The 7,496-nt window shown below is 37.2% G+C and overlaps 1 long non-coding RNA gene across 1 annotated transcript; it reads right to left on the bottom strand.

The window, feature by feature from the left end:
• Window positions 1–288: 288 nt before the first annotated feature.
• Window positions 289–5,022, bottom strand: LOC121394861. The gene is made up of 3 exons (XR_005962043.1): window positions 4,354–5,022; window positions 2,651–2,694; window positions 289–795 (listed from the first exon to the last, which is right to left on the bottom strand). It is a non-coding gene; the product is annotated as an uncharacterized LOC121394861 (long non-coding RNA).
• Between the last annotated feature and the right edge of the window lie 2,474 nt (window positions 5,023–7,496).

Below are 7,496 nucleotides of genomic sequence, written 5' to 3'. Positions count from 1 at the left end.
AAAGACATAAACACAAATCCTAATTCATATTGTAATTTTTTCAGCACGGACGCAGCCCTTTGTGAAAATGTTATCATAGTGCTGTATCTGTTTCCAGACTGTTCAGCCCCAAATGGGATGATATTTTTGAATTTTAAAGAGAGTTGCTAAATTCTGTAGAATTTCAGCATAGTCCAGTTATTTTACTTCCACATGTTACAGTGGGCCAAGACCTGTGTGAGGTTCACTCTCCTCCAATGCCACCGCTCCCTGTGCATGTATGCTCTCGACTAATGCTATACAAGTTATACACATTATAGGCTGCAACAGGAGAATACTACAAACTATTAAAAATTCTGCAAACTATTAAAATATATATAAAGAAAGATATAAACACCACAGATAATATGTATTACATCAACAGAAATCCAGAACTGCAAGATCAAACAAGGTACAGAAGCCTCATCTACACAGTTCAGCAGTATTACCCCCTCCAAGGGTATAAAGTGACCCATAAAAAATCCATTCAGTTACTACACCTCTATGCGCTAATGCTCTATATATAAAGAATAAACATACCTACAGTTTATGCATAAAAAACACTAACAACAACTACATCATAAACTTTACTATCATAAACCTGCTACCACCACTAACGTTACTAAATAGGAATGATTTTGCTGGACAGATATTCCTGCAGTTGAATACTTCATCCCGGGGGGTATGCGTGGGTGTTCTGACACACATAAACATCTTTCCTTGCCAATACCATTCCTCACTGTTCTCAATTTTCTTTACAGATGCTCCTCAAACAGCCTAATTTTCAACAAAATAAAGTATCCAATATTTGAAAATATATAGATAATGCACTGATATTGCCCCCACATCTAAACAGAAACAAAATCATAACTAAACCAATTAGGCAAGTTGAGAAACTTGCCTCAGGCTGAAACTTACCACTCTTGGTAACTTTAAGAGCCAGTTTCAAGCCAGAAATGTGGCTCTTCTAGCACATAGAGTATAATTAAGTTTCTGCGCTAGTATCATGGTCACTCTGGGCACCCCTCTAGCGCTAGAGGGGAGAGAGGCAGCGGCAGCAGCAAGCCACCTCTGAATTGCCCTTGATCACTATTTATGATAAGCAAGGGGCCCACTCAGTTAACAGAGTTGTGTATAAATCTCACAAGTAAGGTTGTACACTGATTAAATCAGTATAAAGAACTAGCAATTTAGAGAGTCATAGGGATAAATATAATAAAGCATAAAAATAAAGCTTGCCACAGATCACTAGTTCTCTTTTCACTCATATAGGATTTTTAGGAACTTACATATCAAGGGGTTAAAACAAAGTTTACTCTATTCCCCCATTTCAAAAATATACCCCTAAAAGAATAGAGAACGGGAGTGTTCCCTTCTGGTGAACTAAGGTAAATTGTATTTATTATTTGATAAATATAACCATATTGTGTTTTTAAATTAATTTAGGGGCAAATAGAATAAACCACAGTTCGCCAGAAAGGAACTTCCCAGCTCTCTATTCACCTGTGCAGGATTATGATGAGATTTGCTCTGTATAAAATATGCTCATTAAACTGTAAACAAGTGAATAAAGAGCTGTGTATTCCATCTGGAAAACTAGGTTGAGCTCTGATTTTTACCATTTGATAAAGGTTCCCAATTGTATCCCTATTCAGAGAACATAATAAACTTCATTTAGGGGTATGTACAGATGGTCATTAGTACCTAGAGAACACGCAAATATGAAAATGAAGCAAAAGGGGTTCAATTCACAGAAATGGCAGGCACTTTAAATGCTAGTACAGCATTAAGGCCCTTAGCATTTGTTCTCAGGGGAGAGCACTGGCAGACAAATGCCCCTCATCACCTGTCACTGCTCTTAAGGGCATGGACACACATGCAGATCTTTGCCATGTTTTCGGCATGGTTCGCCCATGGTTTATAAATAAAAGCCGACTGCTGCATAGATACTGATGGTAACTTACCCTAGCGTATTTATGTGGTGGTCAGATATTTTAAAATCCCTGGCAAAGATCAGCATGTGTGTCCATGCCATAATACTAATGACAAGCCTGTAACTGAACACAGATTAACCCTAGGAAACTAGGTTTTTGGAAAGAAAAGATTCTGACTAATACAAAATGGGTAAATATGTCTTTCGACTCCAGAAGTTGCAGTTCTTTTCTAAAATGATCAGCTTTTATAAAAACATTTTGAAATTTTTAAAAAATATCCTTAAAGTTTCCAATTTACAATATCCTTTCTTATACAGGTGATTAAGTAACCAGATTAAACATCCTAAATATGAATGCATGGGGTTCATTGAACAGTTTAATACCCAATTTCATAGGTTATTCAAAGTATGTGGCATGTACAGACTCCATAATAGAAATAGTGCAAATTCAGGGAGGAATAGCAGATATTAGCAGTTAGGGGGGATAATCTGATGCATTCAACTGTCTATAATGTCTGTTAAACTCCCCTGCATTCAACTCATAACTAACCCATGTTTTTAATCAGTCCTTTTGGAGAAACTGTGGTGTGGGGAACACTGGATCCACTTTTAGCACAATACCTAAGTGGTGTGAATGGCCATGATGCCCTCATGTATTTAAAATCTGATAAAAATATGAAAATATTGACGGTCTCTTACCTGCACATCTGCACTCTTCAGCTTCCTCTCTCACACTGACACAACTGAAAGATACCAGATATTGTTTAACTGGAGCAAGCATTATGACATCAATGCCATCCTTATGACATCATTGAGTAAGCCAGTTGTTAATCTGCAGTGACCATTATGACATCAGTGGTCACATGATCAATTATAGAAAAAGCCGGTAGGAAAATAGTAGAATGTTTTGGGCATATCAAGGAATATTATCGATCAGTGCTTCTTCATAAAGGAAAGGGCCACAAGTCCTCTAGCATTAGAATTATTATATAAATTCATATATATATATATTCTTTTGTTTTGTTCTTTGTTATATAAACACGTTTCTTAAGATTTCCATTTAAAAGCTGCCACAAATTTAAGCAAGACTTAAATCCTGGGATTAGCAATCTTTCAAAAATGGACCATCCCAAAGCTTTTCAGCTAAGTTTGCTGCCTATTCTCAGCCCCTCTCCTGCTCCTGTCCTTCTGCTACCTCTTTGTTTCTGCTTTAAGCCCACCTTTGCCTATTCCTCCCCTCAATGTAAGTAATATACTATCATGCCTTCTATTTGGATCTTTTAACCCTTGCCCTTCTAAACCACCACACTTCTCTGGTAATAATGCAGCTTTCCCCTAGCTAACAGAATGCTTAAACATAAATTCTACACTTTTGTCATTATTTTAACCCCTTTGCCAGCCACCTATAAAGTAGGTTGTTGGCAGCCAAAGTAAAGGAATTTGTTGTACACATCTTCCTGCTACTTTAAAAAGTTTGTCCACTCTCAGTCCACATGAAAATTTTTATTTCTCTTGAATGTAAGGCACTGCTGGCTATTTTATCTGATGGACTGACTCGCCTTACTAAATGTACATGCCACAGCAGTAAATGTATATGCCAGAGAGAGCAGACACCCTTGACCTTTCCTAGGCTGGGGTTTCAAAAAATACCCTTTAAATTATAGACTGTTATGAAATAACACAAAATAACCTTGTAAACTGTGTGTTGTTTGGTCTCTTATGCAAATCCTGTGAATACACAACTGAATACAGTTACGCTGGCCATACACTGCAATATCCGCTCACTAGGACTGGTCACTGAATGAGCATATCTAAGCCTGATTAGGCCACCCACATGCTGGGCCAAATAGGAATGATCAAATTAATGGTAAAGTGTCAGTAACAGAATTACTACATGGTCCCAAATAATCACAGACATAGCAAACAGAAGCACAAAACTTGCCATGCTGAGGAAGGTTATTACCCCAAGAGGTTACCTTCCCAGACAGTTAAACAAGACATGGTGATTTCTACTTCTACCTCTACCAGAGAGGCTGTTGCTTTCCTTTTTTTATGTCATTATTCTGACTCATTTGAAGTATTGCAGGATGTTTACAAACTTCACTTTTTGTGCGCTCAAAAGATTGTACATGTTTAACTACTTTTTTTACAGTTTATACTATTTAAATATTAGCAGTTGGGGGGGGGATAATCGGGTGCATTCAACTGACTATAATGGCTGTTTAACTCCCCTGCATTCAACTCATAACTAACCCATGTTTTGAATTAGTCCTTTTGGAGGAACTGTGGTGTGGGGAACACTGGATCTTCTTTTAGCACAATACCTATGTGGTGTGGATTGCCATGATGCCCTCATGTATTTAAAATCTCATAAAAATATGAAAATATTGAAGGTCTCTTACCTGCACATCTGCACTCTTCAGCTTCCTCTCTCACACTGACACAACTAACAGATATCAGCTATTGTTTATCTGGAGCAAGCATTATGACATCAGTGGTCACATGATCACGCATTGAGTAAGCAAGTTGTTTATCTGGAGTGACCATTATGACATCAGTGGTGACATGATCAATTATAGAAAAAGCCGGTAGGAAAATAGTAGGATGTATCTAATCAAAATCATTATAAACCATATACTTTTTTTGGGCATATCAAGGAATATTATCTATCAGTGCTTCTTCATAAAGGAAAGGGCCACAATTCCTCTAGCATTAGAATCAATAAACAGCATGGGAAGCAATCCAGGGTAGGTAGTTGCATTCTGACCATTGCCACAAGCCACAGCAATCAAACACAGACGGTCTATTGATTATGCTGTTTAAAAAAAAAAAGCATTCCAATTTGCCACACATTGGCAGGCATTGCCACATTAAAACTTCTCAAACTTTTGGCTAAACAAGTTGTATTTGGTGTTACAGGCATTATAATACATTGTATGAGATAGTATGGGACAGGTTGAGCCATTGTTGCCCAATCTCCTGTTTTGGTAATAGAACCAAAAATAACATTTAGGGGCAGATTTATCAAGGGTCGAATTTCTAAGTAAAAAATACTTCGAAATTCGACCATCGAATTAAAATGCTTTGACTTTAAATATCGAAGTCGAAGGATTCTTCACCAAATTTGGCGATTGAGCGATCAAAGTAAAATTGTTCGATCGAACGATTAAATCGTTCAAAACGAACGATTCAAACGATTTTAGCGTATGACCGAACGATTTTACTTCAATGTGTAAAGACTAAGAAAAATGCATTAGAAGGTCCCCATAGGCTAACATAGCACTTCGGCAGGTTTAAATATTGAAGTCGAAGTTTTTTAAAGAGACAGTACTTCGATTATCGAATAATTGAATATTCCAACTATTTTAATTCAAAACTAATTCAAAGTAAATTTGAAGTCTTAGTATCCTATTCGATGGTCAAAGTATCCAAACAATTACTTTGAATTTTGAATTTTTTTACAATTGTGGAATATTTAGTTGATATATTTTTCAGCAGCATCTCTGGAGCATTAGCAACTACTGTAACAATTCAAACAGCTGCCTTTAATGAAACACAGTGATTCTGCTCAGCAGGAACAAAGATAAAAAATGAATTAACTAAATGAATCAACTAAATGTATCGATTTAGAACAGTTTACATGGTTGGTTGACCCCCTCCCGGAGGTGCTTTAGAAGGTGAGAAATTACACTATACACCTCAATATTGGAAAAAAGTAGATAGAAAGTAATTGGAAAAAGTGGTTTATTTCTACCGAGTGTGTTTCTGCTATGTTACCTGTTTTTCTGTAGTCAAGTCCTCCCTGCAGGCAGAGCTTTCTTTACTACAAAAAATAACTTACTGATCATTAGCAAACTTTTATTTTTGAGGCCCCTGGAATAATAGGATCAACTAGAGTTGTAAAGTCTTCATATTCTAGACCTTTGATAATACTTTGATTGACTCTCCTTATGTGTCGACTAAAGCTAAAGCTTATATAATTAAAACCATCATTTTTATTGTGGCAGCTTATTAATACTTGTATTGTAGTAAAAGACAGGGACTTTCCAAGGACTGCTTCCCATTTTAGTTAATAAAAGTATAGTGACTGTGACACATGGGTGTTATAGTCATACCAAAACCAGTTTGTCTGTGTTTTCAAGAGATAATAATGGTTATGTCATATCTAAGAATAAGCAGAATTAGGAAATTAGTGGAAATAACCAAGAGTTTACAGGGACTGGGGTGTCCACAATCAAATATGTAAATAGTAAGGGCTCTTACTAACGAGCGGTTGTAGCTGTGCTCCCCTGCGTTCAGTTTTTCTGCGTTCAGCCGCAGGGGAGCGCAGGAATAGATACATTACATTTTTTCCAATGGGGCTGTACTCACACAGGCGCATGTAGGCGCCGAAAACAGGAAAAATGCAGCATGTTGCATCTCCACCTGCTCTATGGAGGTCCCTCTTGGAGGTCCCCATAGGCTAACATAGTAATTCGGCAGGTTTAAGGTGGTGAAGTGTCGAAGTCGAAGTTTTTTAAAAAGACAGTACTTCAATTTTCGAATGGTTGAATATTTGAAGTATTTTCAATTCGAATCAAATTAGAAGTCGAATTTGGCCTATTCGATGGTCGAAGTACCCAAAAATTACTTCGAAATTCGAAGTTTTTAAATTTGAAAATTCACTTCGAATTCACTCCCTTAGTACATGTGCCCCGTAGTGTTTTCTACTTGTATATTGTTGCTCCATAAGTTTTGATCTATGAAAAGTGGATTATTTTAGTCAATGTCCCTTCAGTGCAGATTACTAAAGGGATCCTAGGATCCATATAGCTGCAGAGTATCAAAAATGTTTTGGAACCACTTACACCGTTGATTTCAAGCCAAGGCCCATAGCTAAAAAAAACTGAAATACTGCGCCTTTAATAAGTATAAGAAATGATCTAGGGTCCTGTAGACCACTTCCTCTGCCGGTGCCCAGTATCTGTTCTCCTTCGGATGTAACAATGAAGTATTGTGCATATCAATGGACCAGCACTAAAAACAGCTTGAGGATAGACAAAAGGGACAATTGACTAATATAGTGTAGTATTTTTTGTTTCTGGGTGGTCACACGCTCTATAAAGGGGGATACTCCTTCTCCTTCACCTTTAAAGTTGTTACCATCACCTTTTATCCAACCAGTGTGATTTTTAGGTGGGTACTTACAAACATTTAAAATTCTTATGGGCCTTCAGGTATAGTTAAGGCCTTCACAGACAGTCTGCTCTTTTCCCTCCAATGTTCCAATAGCTCTAAAGGAATGCGCTTAGAATAGTGTAAAATCCTCTTTAATAATAAAATACATATAAAATTATTGCACTCACATTTCCACAATGTTTAAGCGTATATATCAGGGTCCCTATAGTGTCACAGTCTGGACTTTTCACAATGCGGTCTATTTTTTCGCCAGCATCCAGATTTAAGAGGTATTTAGGCCAAACACAGTTAGTTCAATCTTCACAACAAGCCGCTCCTCCGCTCCCAAACCCAGAAGTGCTGCAGAATCTACGTTATGCGGCATTTA

Source organism: Xenopus laevis, chromosome 6L (genome assembly GCF_017654675.1).
Source record: "Xenopus laevis strain J_2021 chromosome 6L, Xenopus_laevis_v10.1, whole genome shotgun sequence".
In the NCBI taxonomy this organism is placed as follows: domain Eukaryota; kingdom Metazoa; phylum Chordata; class Amphibia; order Anura; family Pipidae; genus Xenopus; species Xenopus laevis.
Note: the sequence above shows the minus strand (reverse complement) of the source record. Positions and strands in the feature narration are given on the sequence as shown.